We start from the raw sequence: 15,884 nt of genomic DNA on the forward strand, positions 1-15,884 counted from the left end.
TGAGATAGCCCCAAATAAATAAAAATAACTTAAAGCAGCAGAGAGAGTGAGCATACCTTTTATTGTAGGACGTCCCATTTTGAAAAACTAAGGCTTCCTGCAAAAATGAAAACATAAGTTCAATAACGTGAAACCAAAGCTTCTAACTTTCCGAGAGTTTCTCCGAAGTGTAGCTTCGTTTTTTTTCCGTTGTCGTCTTCAAGTGAATATAAACGTGCGTTTTCTGCGCTGACGCCTCATTGAGGTCGCACCCGCTCCTGCTGTCCAAATATTTTATCAAGTCCGCCTCGGTATCTCGACCGCAGGTCATGTCAGTTTATTGTTATAAATCCATGCTGGGTTGACTATGTCCGTGAAAAGAAATTTTTAAATTTAATTACTTCCATATCACCGCTACACCAAGTCTGGAGAATATATCGTAACGTATACGTATCAACTCCGTTAAATACAACTAACGTATTACAATTGTCTCTGGTCACTTTTGGTATTTGTGTATACCGCTGAGTAACATAAATCACATCAGTATTTTTATGTCTTCCGCATGAGAATATTCTAGCTGGATTTGACTGTTCATCCAGCATCACCTCATCGTATACAACTAAATTGTTAATGAACCCATCGAGGTTATCTACGGACGGCACTTCACCGATATCAGTAATAAATTCAATAACGTCTTCACTTAACAATTTTGCATCTTCGTTAAAATCTTTAAGCACTTCATAACATCGCTCTTCATCTACAGATGGTGCAACTAAGTACAATTATCCCATTTCAACCAAGTCGTTATCAGGTTAAGTAACAGTTGTGTCTTACCACTTCCAGATGGACCTATTATAATCATTCTTACAGAATGTGGTAGCGCTGGATGATGTTTAACCATTCTCTTTTTCTTTCTCTTCCGAAAAATCAATTACATCCATCTTATATAAAAGATAAATAAATATGAATTTATATTGTGTAAAATGCAGGGCGCTGACCCCCACAAGTGAACCAACAACTACAACTACGAAAAACATAAGATAAGCACTTACAAGCAAGTGTGAACGATGTGTTACAACAAAATTTAAGTTTATTTCCGCTGAAAACCAACCGGTAAAACAACAGGCAGAGTTAAAGAAAAGGAGGTGCTATTGCCGCTTCGCTAACAAAGTTACCAGGAACTCCATGAGGTAAATACCGAGGAGAAAAACATCTTCCTGGATATAATTATTGTGGTCCTGGTACCAGACTTGATATCAGGCTTGATAATCAAGATCAGCCAAAGCCTGTTGAGTATCCAGTAAACGCTATTGATAAAAGCGTGTCATGCTCATGATGTAACTTATAAAAGTAAGGCTCTTCAGAAGCGATATATTGCATATGTGAGATTAACTTATGCGTTAAATTCAATAACAAATAAATCTTTCAAATAATCATTAGCTAATTGGTTGGAGAGATCTGCGATGAAAAGTAAGCAAGCATTCGGAGCTGGTAATTATTCAACCAATTATTAAAATAATGGAATCGATTTATTATAGCCCAATATGATACTGGAGGGGTAGAGCAGCGATTAGCAAACTCGCTGAACCAGCAAATGTTACACTTGTTCCTGCTGAAAAATGGTTAGCACGACAGGCAATATGGCAAATTAACTACCACCGCCAAAATCAATCAAGTATGCACATTCTGATGTGAGTGTGCCAAATGAAGTTCATCAAGCGAATATATTATTTTTACCACACGATACTAATTAAATTGGAAGCCGTCGATTAACATACAAATACGCGCTAACTGTCGATGACGTTGCAAGTCGATTCAAGGAAGCATAGCCTCTATAAACAAAGACAGCAACTGAACTAGCTTCTGCGTTTGAACCAATTTATTAACGAGGTGATCTAGGATGATGACAACTGTTACAGGCTGATACTGGCAAGGAATTTCAGGGTGCTGTATCATCGTTGATGAAAAAACATAACGTCAAAAATACGACGAGGACATACTGCAATTCATCGTGATCAGGTAATTGTTGAACGATTTAATCGAACTCTTGCTGAGCGGTTATTTGGATATCAGTATGGGAAGGAAATAATTCAAACATGAAATAATGAAATAACTCGAACAACTGCAACCTATTAGCGCAATCACAAAAACATATGCCTATATAACGACATGAATTTTTAAAAGAACTAATGCAGGTAATGTAACTATAAGATATTTATATGAACCCGATGAACTTGAAGGTGATAAGAAAGAGCAACTGGTCCTATTTGGAGTATTACAACGCATACAATTTTCAGCATGGTAAGATCTACGGGTAGACCCGCAATGGACAGATTAGATTCAACTGCTCCTCAATGTGGATTTACACGTGAACATTTACAAGTAATTCACGAGGACACACAATTACAACCGCGATAACTTAACTAGCACCTCTACGCCGATTACATTCAAGACAGGTCATCATCACATTTTTGCGTGTATGACCAAGACTACTCTCTTTTCTATCCACGGTAAATTGTCTTGGGTCTTTACTGGGGTATCCCCAAAGCATCAAAACATTACAGCTCGCACAATGACTATTTTGCTGTTGTTTCAGTTTCAATATAAATTCAGCATCAAGGTCAAAGTCGCGCTTATCTTTTTTGTCACACTGTTTATAGCCAACTCATTTGTTTCTTATTATATCATTATCAATAACATCGCCAGTTGTTTCTGTAAAGTCTATGATAATTCTCCGCAATTGAGATATTATTCTAGCTCTAGACACTGCGAGATGAAGTAAGTTTGACAACTCGATACCATCATCGACGATCCAAACAACTGTATCAGAAATAGTCAGTCCTTTTGACGAATAAATTGTCATCGCGTATGCTAACGTCCATAGAGATTTGTTCATTTTAAACCAATCTTCAGCAACATTGTCATCAACTAAAATAATATCATTTAGTACAAGATTTTGTTTGTCATTCCGTCCTGTATATCAACGTCGTATCAGATGGTCTATAACACAATGGTACAGACAATTCTGGAAACCTCTCTTGGTGCAACTGAAATAATTGTTTTTGAAGTGTATCGCAAAGTATCATTCTACTTGCATCTATCAGATCATTTGGTCTCCACAAATTCCAAAAATCATTCATAAAAAATTCTGAAATTATTTTACGTATTATTTCACACTGAATTTTATTCAATTGTAATCCGATTAGTTTTTTAAATTCGCTTGATTCTGGATCAAGTGCTATATGATCATCAGTTATTTCTTCATAATAGTCAACAAGATTCTTTAGGCATTCGTGCAGAGATAATCCAGCAAAAGACGGTGGTTGACCATGATCTCCACACATTATCACAACTGTATTTTTCAATAACAACCAATCAAGAAATGTTTTTAATGTTTCTAACGACACTGTACAGATTTCTTCCCAAACGATGATCTTTGGAATATATGTTTCACTCATTCGTTCAGAAGTCCATGAACCATCTGATCCATTAAAATAAACTGTTTTTTGTCTAACTACATCATTATACACAGGCGATGCATACGATAATTTTGATATTTCATTACTTTTTTAATAAATATCTTTAATCGAAACATTGGCAGATTCAGAACAATCGAGCATCTTTTCTTTTATTATTCTTCATTCACCCAATGATGCATAATTACCGATATTTAATTTTTCCAACAATCCTGAATATTTTTTTATCATTTAAAACGAATCCATGGCAACGCTAACGCGGACTTAGAAAATCTGTTAACCATCGATAAAGATTTATCGAAGCTTAAACCAACATCGAAGATCTTAGATAGGTAAATTGCGGCGACTCACCATCATTATAACCCACAATTGTACCTAACTTAGTTCCATTTGGCAAGAAAGCTATTTCTCGACTTATAAACGTATTTTTATTCATTGTATCATTAATTATAAAATCTAACTCCGCATCATCCATAATTAATCTTGTACAATGTCATTTATGATCATATTATCCTCCTTGAGTGAATTTACCGATTATTTTTCTGCCAAGATCTTTTATGATTTTATTTTCGTAATCGGTTATATCAGGAGTTTCATCATCATAATATTTCTTTTGTTGTCATAAGCAAACTTCGATCTGTTTTCGATATGATATAATTGCTTCACTTATTGTCAGAAATATCAGTAGTTTTATATCGAGCATATACAGTAATAATACTATTGGTGTCACATCTTCGTTGAAAAGTGTTTGCCAAGCCAAACATAACAAATCGGATGAAGATTTTCAGCAAACTGGAATGACCCGATTTAAGCGAATCCAGTTAAGTCAAAATCTGGTAATGGTCCATTTATCGATAATCTGGTCATTTCTTGTGTCGGATGACCGAATCTTTTAAAATATACAGAACACTCTCCCATACCAAGAAAACTTCCAAGATAACATGCTACCATATCAAGCGAGATAACATCTTTATGATTGTACTTAGTATTCCATAATCCACCGTGTCCGTATTCGACACAACTCCATATTATATTGTAAAGAAAATCAAACTGAATTGGTTTCCAAGAATTTCTCTCTCTAGCAAAATGTGCCGCATTGACGGAACTGTAAAACAACCACTAAGTAATTGTTCAGCCCTGACATCACTAGGGGTATATTTTAACGCAAGATTTTTCATTTCTTCGTAGAGAGATTGTGTGCAATAAATAACGCCTTTAGGTCTTACAAATTGATCATAATTTCCATCATGGGAACTTTGAAACAACCACACGGATACAGGATCGTTTATACCCACTTCGTTTATAAAATCAAACATGTCTCTGCATTAAAATTTAACAGTTCGATTCCATGGAAATATTGTTACTGCTTTAGTCCACGCATGTGCGTTATAATCTACGATTGCAATCGGAGCTCCTGTTGATTTATATTTTGATTCGTACAGATTCTCTCCATGTATAGATTTTGTTGTTATTGGGAATTTTAGTTTCTTTCCTACCTCAGCGTCATCTTTGACAGACGCTCCGGTATCCCTAACTATTTAAATATTTTACGTCTCTTATCTGTTAGATCGTTCCCACGAGTCAAGATGGTAAAATGTTCAATTTCTCGTTCAGCTACACAATTTATTCTTGAAAATTTCATTGGTTCCAGATTATCAACGCTGGGTATATCATTTATCCGATAAATTCCATAAATAACTGCTGTTACAGGATACGCTCTTTCATAAGAAGGTTTGTCAATGCCAGTCAACATATTTCTACTCAACATGGTAATTTTTTCATTATGAAGGACAGGGTCAAATTTTTCATGGATAATCAGATTGTCTTTTTCTGTTAGTACAACAAATTTTACTTTAAAACATATTTTCGATTGTCGAGAAAATTAATGATCGTTGTCGCTCGTTTGTCTTTTATCGTAGCATCGACACCTATGTCGACACTAATAACGATGACTTCGTCGACACCTTTGGTGTTGCGTATGATTTTGAATGGTGTCCATATATGAGATGGGCCATCTTTGCAAAATTCTTACATGTCGTCGTGTATTTTATTAATCAAACTTGTATTCTTCTGATCAACCAGAGCTTTTATCGGTAAGTCAGGGGATATTTTGTCAAGATTCAATTTATCTTTAGAAGGCTTAATCTTAGATAATCTCTCGAATTCATCCATTTATAATTTAGACAACTATTTAAAGTGAAATATTATAATATGGTGTTGGAGTGAGAGGTAGCAGTTAGTTGTGTTTGCAATGTGGTCGTAAAAGATAAAGAGAACTGAAAAGATACATTGATATAAAAATAATTCTTAGAGTAATGATTTAAACAAATAATTAATTAAACAAATGATACTATATATAAATGAGCCTAACCTTTGATACCAAACCAACCCAGACTTTGCTATTATTAAAAATTATGAAGAAATCGTGATGGTGTAATCAGACACTCGACGAAAACTACCAATTGGTTCTGTCATTGATACTGGTTATCTCGTATTCACTACAGGGAAAAATAAAATATATTGCTGCCATAGGCTCGTATCTGAATGACTCAATGGATTGATCAAAGACGGTTTTGTGATCGATCATAGATGAACTGCGGAGAGAACATATTCCTATGATCACATGTGACAGAGATCAAATTATGAATAATGTTAAATTGGATCAGCTTAAAAATATTGTATAATTCTGAATAATTTGATGTATATATATATATATATATATACATATATATATATATATATATATATATATATATATATATATATATATATATATATATATATATATATATATATACACATATATATATATATATTATAACAGATTTTTTTTTTACTGATTCTCGGTAGAATTAACTTTCACATTCATCAGTGACGTTGTCACTTTCACTTTCACTTTCCTTATTATTTTCTGACATAATCTTTCTTAACTGCCTCACGCGCGTGTCAATAATTGTTTTCGTCTCGTATTCGTGAGATAATTTTGACCTAATTTTTCTATCACGCTTGAGAGGAATACGATTTTGTTAACTTCCGTAACTTTTACAGTAGCCAAAGACTTGAACATCACCTGCTGTATAATTTTCATGAACTTATATTCAGCTGGTAGTGTATATTTACCTTCCAATTTACGTGCTTGTAGTGTTTCAAAATCAGAAACAATATTCTCCGGATCAAGTTTAATTTTTATGCCGTCTCTTTTAAGTTCGTTCCTGCAGAAATAATATAATTAATATTTTCAATATTCATTTTTATTATATATAAAAAATAATACACATTTAAATTGTATTTTTAACAAAAAAATAAACCGTAGCTATGATGAGTGGTTATCATTCATTAGTCCCTATATTTGCCTTTGTGTCTTTCATGGGGTCCTTTTTATAGATTGATCTCTTTTGTGAGACGTTTCTTATAGCCTTCTCGGCACCCCATGACCGTTTCTTTTTGGCCTACATTCTTTATGAATGTTATTGTGGGGTACTCTTCGGTGAGATTGAGAGCTTACCATGCTACTCTTTATTTTTGGAGGCTCAACAAATTCTTTCATATACATACCTCAAGCGAATATTCTAAGCAAATGCAGAGATAGCCTTGACCTTAGCATCTATAGGTTTAACGTTTCCATATCCCATAATATGTCCTAGAATTTTTACACAAGCACGGCAATTTCAGTATTGTCGCTTAATGTTCTTTCCAGGTGTCGTTGTAGATGATGAAATCATCGCTGTAAGCATCATAATTATCTAGACCAGAAGTCATCATGTTCATTAGACGTTGAACAATACTTGGTGAACCCTTCATCCCAAACGGCATCACTTTATATTGATAAAGTCCACCTAAAGTCACGAATGCCAAAATTTCATTTGCCTTTTTCGTCTGTGGAATGTGCCAAAACCCTTTCAGAAGATCAAATTTGGTAACACGCTTTGCATTTCCAATTTTATCAATGCAGTCATCGATTCTTTGCAATTCAAATGAATCTGTTTTAGTCACTGCTTACTTTTCTATAATCAGTGCACACGCGGAAAGTATCAGGTTTCGGAACAAGTATATCAGGTCAACACCAGTCACTTTTACTCGGCTCTATCAAATCATTTGTCCAGCAAATACTGAATTTCTTTTTTCAAACAATCCTGTTTGAGAGGGTTCATCCTGTATGGGTATTGTTTCACAAGTGTGGAATGTATAATTTCAACGTAATGGTAGATTTTGTTTGTTTTATTGGAATATCTGAAAATAAATGCTCATATTGTTACGAAGTCTATGCTCTTAAAATAAGTAGCAAAAAAAGAGTGAAGACAACAAGCTTTGTAAAAATTAACAAATAGTTCATTTCCCTTTAAAGTAAAAAAATGAGAGAGAAAAGAAGTTACGGTATTGCGAATTAAATCCAAATTGTAACCCATGAATTAAAAACGTAAGTCCCATCATTGAAAAGCTCTAGGTGAATCTCAATTCAAATCCCGATGATAATGAAGATGGAAGGCGATGACGTCTGTAATAACCTACGAAGTGTAGATGTGTCAACAGTCTCTTGTTGAGTCACATAAAATATTCCAGTTTTGAATTCCTTATAAATTCCAATGGATGTCTTTGTCCAAGAATTATATCAAAGCACTTTTGTATTTCCAGGGCAAATAAGCACTTCAATCCAATAATTTGATTCACCCCAAACTGGTCGCAACATAACACAACTTAAAGTGTTAGGTTTTGGAGCACAACTGACAATCCTTTATCAAAAATTACAACCGCATGTTAATGGAATAAAATAAAAGTGTGTAACTAACAGACCAACACTTAATTTAAATATATATATAACAATATTCAATTAATAACTATTTAATTTCATTCCTTTCTTCTTGTTGCAAATGTGACATTTTCTGGTTCAGGTTATTTATAATTTCAGAATTCCGAAGATTTGTTACTCCAAAATCAGTAGAGTTTGATTGTATTCCTTCGCTGAAATCCTCAATGAGTTGGACAGATACAACAAATTAATTACTTGATTAACCTGGCTATCTCTATCAACACACTCGTACTCCTTTAAATTATTTACGTCCCTGGAGTAATGTAATTATAATTTAACTCATTCATTTTCTTCTTAACTTTGTAAGAGCCATAATACCTAATCTGAAGAAAATTTTGAAGAATGAGCAAGAGAGACAGAACTCTATCTCCAGACTCAAAAGTTCTCTCCATTGCAGTTCTGTGGAACCACATTTTCACTTTTGACGTGAATTGCTGAATGCCAAATTCAAGCGTAATTACTGGAAAATTCCAGACATAAAATTTGACCCTTGATCAGAATGTACAGATGTGGGAAAGCCAAATTGAGCAACAAATCTTTATCTAAGCGTTTACTATTGCTTTATTTTTAAAATTCCTCATAGGAATTGCCTCTGGGAATCTAGTTGTCGCATACATTATGGTCAACAAATATTGGTACCTGACTTGGGCTTAGGTAAGTGACAGACACAATCTACCATTATTCTGCTAAATGTTTTGTCAAATACAGGAATAGGTAGCAGATGAGCCTTAGTTATCTTCTAATATGGTTATCCTACCATTTGACAAATATGACAAGATCTGCAGTATTTACGAACAAACTTTAAATTTTTGGCCAATAACAGCGATTCAAGTTGTTGTGATAAGTCTTATTAATCCCTAAATGACCAGCCAATGGAGTTTCATGGGCCATCCTAAGTATTTCCTGTATGTATGATTTTGGAACTACAATTTGATAGTACACTGACCCTTCGTCACCAGCAGATACCTCTGGAGGTCTCTATTTTCTCAGAAAAAATCCCATTTTTAATGAAATAACAAAAACAGGTACTTCTGTGGCTTCAGTTTCACTAATTGCACTTTGAAACAAACAGAAGATCTCCAGATCCTTTTCCTGTTCGACGACAAGTGATTGTCGTTTGTCACTCTGATGCGAATAAAGAGAATGAGAAGTTAAAAGAGGACAACTGTGATCAAAATCTTTTCATTGATCCAAACAAGTAGTGAAAGTGACCTGAACAAAAGCCTGACCAATACTTGTGTCAGCTAAAGGAATACTTTCCCGGTCAACATCATTCTCAAGAGCTTTCGTTGCCATAGCTCTAATAGTTACACAAGCTGGATATAAATCATGAATTTCTTTTTCAATACTATCGACTTTCTGATCCAAACAAGGCTTGTCAGTTACAATGATTAACCACAATCTTATCTCTAGCTAGGTCATTGCCTAGTAATAAATGAATGCCCTCAACGGGTAAAGAAGACACTGTTCCGACTTTCACGCTTCCTGAGATTAAGTCTGATGACAAATGTTCACAATGGAGAGGAACATTAACAAAGTCACACTCTACTAATTGAATATGAACACTTTCATTAGAAGAAGACTTCTCAGAAAAAGGCAATCTACCTGATAAAAAAAGACAGAGAAGCTCCCGTGTCCCTTAAAATTTTAACAAGGATGGGATTCGCTGAATCGCGCAAGAGTGATATAGAACCCTTCGACATGAATTGTTCATAATTCTCCATGATAAAATCAGACTGGGGTTTATTAGACCCAACAAATGTATTGCTTTCAGATATGACAGTGACTTTGACTTCTTAGAAATAATAGCATTTGGAATAGGTCTGTCTTGATTGTGATGCTTATTTTTCAAGTTGTAGCTATCAGAAATAACATGTCCTTTTTTCTTGCAATATGTACACGTAGGATGAGATAAGGATTTCGGATCATTCTTATCCGAAACTTGATTTCCAAAAGTTGTGCCAGATTGTAAGGACTATACTGAATAAAGACCATTTTCTGCCTCCTCTCCAAATGTCCTTATATGGTGTATACGCTGCACATGAGGTGGTTAATATTTATTTCTGATATCAGTTTTGTGTTCATGTATCCGTTGCCATGGTTACAGGGTGTCAAAACACAATAAAAAGACATAAAAAGTCATCTTTCCATTTACTTCTCATACATACTTATTTACCATGAACTATTCACTCGGTTTCAAATTTGCGATATGCATTTTTATTTATTTATTTATGCTATATAAATAACGTTTAGCGTCTAAAACATTCCACAATGGTCCCTCGTAGACAAAATTATCGAACTTATACGTCAACTGAAACTGTTTCTAAAATACGTTGAAAAAATTAATTAAACCATAAAATACAAAACTGGTTCTCAATAAAATATAGTTAAATATTATTGAATGATGTTTAATATTATTGAAATATTTAATTGATTGTTTGATATTATTGAATATGGATGTAAAGGAGGCGTTAACAGGGGTCTGTACATTTGCTTCTCCGCCGAATACATGTTATTTTACCTTCACTATAAATTACTTATGTTCTTTATGTATTTATGTATTTTATCGTTATGTTGTCATGGCTATATAACACATACTGGTGTGTTTCTATGTCTTCCACACCCGTTGAGGTAGTCAAACTATAACATATTTGTAAACTATACATTCATCCGTAAAGCTATAATATGGACATTAATAAGAAAGAAAACACTAGTGGTGCAGCACTTTTAATGAACTTCTGAAAATGTGAAATTTATTTTAGAAATAATGGCATTTGAGAACAAAGGAAAGAAGCAGACTATAGGTATCGTACTTACTAGACCTTTTGCGTCCATTTTTAGACCAGCGCAAGAATACTGCATTACACAGTTGTCTGTGAAATTAGAGGATTTATACGTTCATAAAGAACATATTCCTATAATAAGCAAATGGAAACACAATCATTGTATTATTCGTTTTGAAAATGTTATTTACCAGCACTTAGAATCTGTAAAGATGATGATTTACATCGTGCACGATTCGGGGATTTATAGAATGAATGCAATTTTCAAGGATATTTCTTGGGAACAAGTTTGCACATATATTTGGATGAAAAACGAGTCAAAGTAAGTAATTTTTTCCTAAGTACAACGCAAAATCATGTGTATATCTCGTCATAAGGCTTTCTATATAACTGGAGGTTCAGAGAAGTGTTAAAATTTACCTAACGGTAGCATTTAACCAAAACTAATAGCAAATCCTGATGATTGTAACGTCCCACTCATCCAGCCACAATATGACCACTCCTGCCGTCTGTACAGTTGAGATGAGCATCTGTTACTATAATTGCCATTTTTGTGTTTATTTGACCTTGGACCCATCTTAGATTCACTCGCATGTGACCTGACTGAACTTGCAATGACAGCACAGTCAACAGAGAGAATAAAAAGCATTATAAATAAACTATGCAGGAAAATATGGACATAAAATGTCAAATTATTAATGAATATGTCTTACAAATGTACATTTTTTGTATTGATTTGAATGTGGTGTGTACATTGCCAGATTACCCACTAAGCATACTAAGCATGTGCTTAGGGCACCAGCCCAACAGTGGCACCAGAAAAAATGAGCTTAGGGCACCAGCCCAACAGTGGCACCAGAAAAAAATTATAATTAATTTGCTGATGATAAAATTGAATGAATTACATATGACCATGTTGATCTGCATGTACGAGTATTTTAATTTGGAAAGGTGGAAACACTGGTATTTTCCAGCCTTTTGTAGCTTCTGATATTTTTTTTACATTTCACATTTAGTATTGGGGGTGGGGTGCTATATTATTTTCAGTGATGAGAGACATGAAATGCCTTAATCTAGCAATTGCTATTTATTATCATTCTCTCTTCCTAAATATCACACAAATAAGATGCCATTATAATGAAAACATCACGATATGGATGACAGTTCTAACTATACAATATTATCATTTGTCATATAAACATAAAAGGCGCCAGGTTACTACTGATGAAGGTAGTGGTCACAGTGTAGAAAAAGAACTCCTCGCTGGATTCCCCATTGTCATATTCACATGTCTGGAATAGATAATGCATACTTAGTTAGTGATGCTTTATTTGTCAACTCATCATTTACCCATCTTTTGCAGCCATGAAACCATAGGAAACTAGATACACGGGCACAACACTCAACAACCCGAGCACCAGCCTTGCAGGTAAAATACATTTCTTTGATGGAGTCCATGGAATATTTCAGCTTGTACAGGATCCACAGCGAATGGATTTTATTTCTGGAGTGGCGAGACTGGATTTTTACGTGTAACAGACTTGGAAAATCCATGCATGCCACAACCTCAAAGTGCCCATCCACTCTGAGATGTTCATTTGTATACTTTGTAGCCTGTTTCACTTGATAAATGCCCATAACAAAGTCATGCAGGTAATTAAATTATATCCTGGGGAATTCTTTCAGTTTTCAAGTGGATCCATCCATCTTGAAGTACAATTTGTGTTTATTCATCAAGTTGTTCTCCTGAAGCAGGTTTTAAACTTATTCGGTTGCAGGAATTTGTTCATTTTCAAGCTTAAAAGGTGGAAATAGTCATCATTTCAGTGATAGATCGCAGTCATTCATTAGTGAAGTAGGAGATTTCCAAATGGAATTTGCAATATCTACTATTTGACTTTTAAAAATACTACACTCTGCAAAAGACAGGGTTATGGCACATATTGGGACATTAACAAGGTGATTTTGATTCCCATATGATCTTTTACGTGCAGCAGAATGTCTGTGAGGTCTTTATTTGAAGTTGAACTGATTGTGGGCCTTTTATGGCAGTATTTGAAGTGTTTTGAAACATTAGGCAAATTGTCATATCTGACATAAAGTCTCATAAAATCTCATTTCTTTGGGTGCTTTTCATACATTTGCAGGTATTAACTTTGGCAGTCATATTTAGTCTACAATGATGCACAGAGTCTACGAATTCCATGCAATCAGTTCTTGTAAGGATGGAGCCAGAAACTGATTTTATGAACAGTATCTAAAAAGAAACAACTCGACTTATTATGTATTAATCATCATAATTCTTTTTTATATCATAACTTCTTGTTTCATGTTACATCCAAAAAATTTTCTTTCATAATTGTTTAGGTCTGAATATATTTGATGCTTTATGGTTCGTGCCAACCATCCCATGTTTGTTTGCACTATAATAAATATGTAGATGGACATTATGTTAGTATTACTAATACTTATTATTATTATTATTATTATTATTATTATTAGTAGTAGTAGTAGTAGTAGTAGTAGTTGTAATAATATTTTTAATAGTAGTGGTAGTCATATTAGTGGTACTTGCTCAAGCAGGATGTCCTTTGAATCAAAGATTTTCATCCGTAAATTTTATTATATTTACTGTTTCCTGTTGTTCTAATCAGTAAGTGTATAAAGTTACGAGGTTATCATTTATTTAAAAAAATAAAATATGCCATTGCAAGAAATATGCAGTATTTAGATAAATAGATTGAACAAACTTGATCTGTTTATTTTTATTTTTGCTGTTTAGGGGGTAGGAATAGTACCATTATCCTTTTCAATTAACAAACCACAAATCAATTCAGTTACGTTAGCTTCCATTCTGTCCTCGGGACATGTTTCCCATTGTTTGGAAACAAAATGTGTAATTTCTAAAGTAACTGCTAGAATAAATCATTGATTTAGTAGGCAAGTAAATATTTATGTCAGTCCAAAACCAGTTTTCTTGATTTGGAGGAGTGATTACAAACTGTGATAAAACATTTAGTCTTACGAAAACATGTATAAAAATTATAATATCTAACTATGGAATAAGAATCATTTCACAACAGTGGTTCCACCACAAACATTTTCTAATGCAAAGATATTTGGCTACTCTCCTCTAGTTTCCATTTAGATGAATACCATGGCGATGAAAATATTACACTTTAGGAACATAAAAATAAAATGATTTGGAAATGATTGAGGCTCGTACAAGTGCTAGGTTTTGGCCTAGAAGTAATGCAAATAATATTTTCAATTAAAAATCATAAATCAATTCAGGTATTTGGCTTCCATCGCCACTGTGTACATGTTTCCCACTGTTTGGAAATTGTTTCTAATTTCAGTAAGTGTTAGAAACAACAGTCATACAGTAAGCAAGTTTAAAATTGTTATGTCAGTCTAAATCCTATTTTTCTTCATGTGGACGAGTGCACCGGAAATAGTGATAAAAATTAAGTATGAAAAACTTGAATATAAATAAACTTGTATGAAAGTTATACTTTCTAATTATGAAAGAATAACCTCTGCACAACATTGGTTCCAATACCAATATTTTCTGATCTAGACACGATTGGCAACCTTTGTATAGTTCCATTTTAGATGAATAACATATTGATAAAATATGATACCTTGCACGATATAAACATAAAATGATTTTCAAATTGCGTTATTTTTTTTGTTGGTTTTGAAAATTGAGCAGTTACTAATTTTATTTCAAACCTGGTTGTGGGGATTCGAACTTGGTGCAACAATTTGGCAGGATAATGCTGTACCATCTGAGCTGTTGAAGCTTATGTTATTCAGTCTGTATAACATGCTGATTTCAGTTCTTCCACGCATATTTATAAAACGTCAGATGAATCTTTATTGTTTGCCCAGTTAATGTTTTAGTTTTAGAGAATTAATATTGTTGCTATATGAAAAAAGATCGAGTTTAAAAATTTGATGAAAAAATACGTTGGTTGTAACTGTTATTTCCGTCTGGAAATTGACGGATTCATATAAGGATTACATGTACGGAATTACATTGCAATAGTGAGTGAATTAAACGTGGCAAACGGTATCGTGAAGGAAATGAAGAAAACGCTTGCTATTTGTGTATGAAATAAATAATATATTTATGCAATTATCATTTTATTTTATAGTATGCTTTTGCAAAATATTGGCAATTTGAAAATACAATTCCATTTAATGTTTACTCCAGGTAGTCTCATTTTACATATCGTTCCAAATACCCCTTCAGCGCCTCTTCGAAATATCGTGTTCCCAAGGTAATTTAGAAAGAATGAAGAAAGAGAGAAATGAATAAATAACATTGTTTTTAAAATATCTGAATAGTTATTACTCCCGGATTTTAAAAAAAAATATATAATAATGAAGGAAATATTATTGCGGACTCTAGATACACAGGCAGCTACCTTGCAAAAGGGAAAACAACGACAATGATACACAGAGTACAAAATTCAAGAATGTTTTGGTTTTTAGTGATTAACATAAACGTGCTCACATAAGTTAATTTGAGAACCCAAACATTTTCTTGAAAATTAATCAATCAATGTAAATACCTTATTTGAGCAAGCCTGTGTTTAGATCTTATTTCTAGTTCCAAGTTGCTCAAATGTAGCATTTTCTCTTAAATGTCCCATGCCAGGTTGTGTTTAGGTATGAAAAAGAAATTTATATGCCTATTTAATGCAGATTAGGGTGATTTATATATGGAATAATACAATGAGACACAAAGTTGCGATATTTACAAGAATTTGTTTCCCCATTAAAACGGGCACAGCAAATGGCCCTTATTCAATATAGTCCAAAGGGCTCGTA

This window comes from Sinohyriopsis cumingii, chromosome 18 (genome assembly GCF_028554795.1).
Source record: "Sinohyriopsis cumingii isolate HCF-2022 chromosome 18, ASM2855479v2, whole genome shotgun sequence".
NCBI lineage: Eukaryota > Metazoa > Mollusca > Bivalvia > Unionida > Unionidae > Sinohyriopsis > Sinohyriopsis cumingii.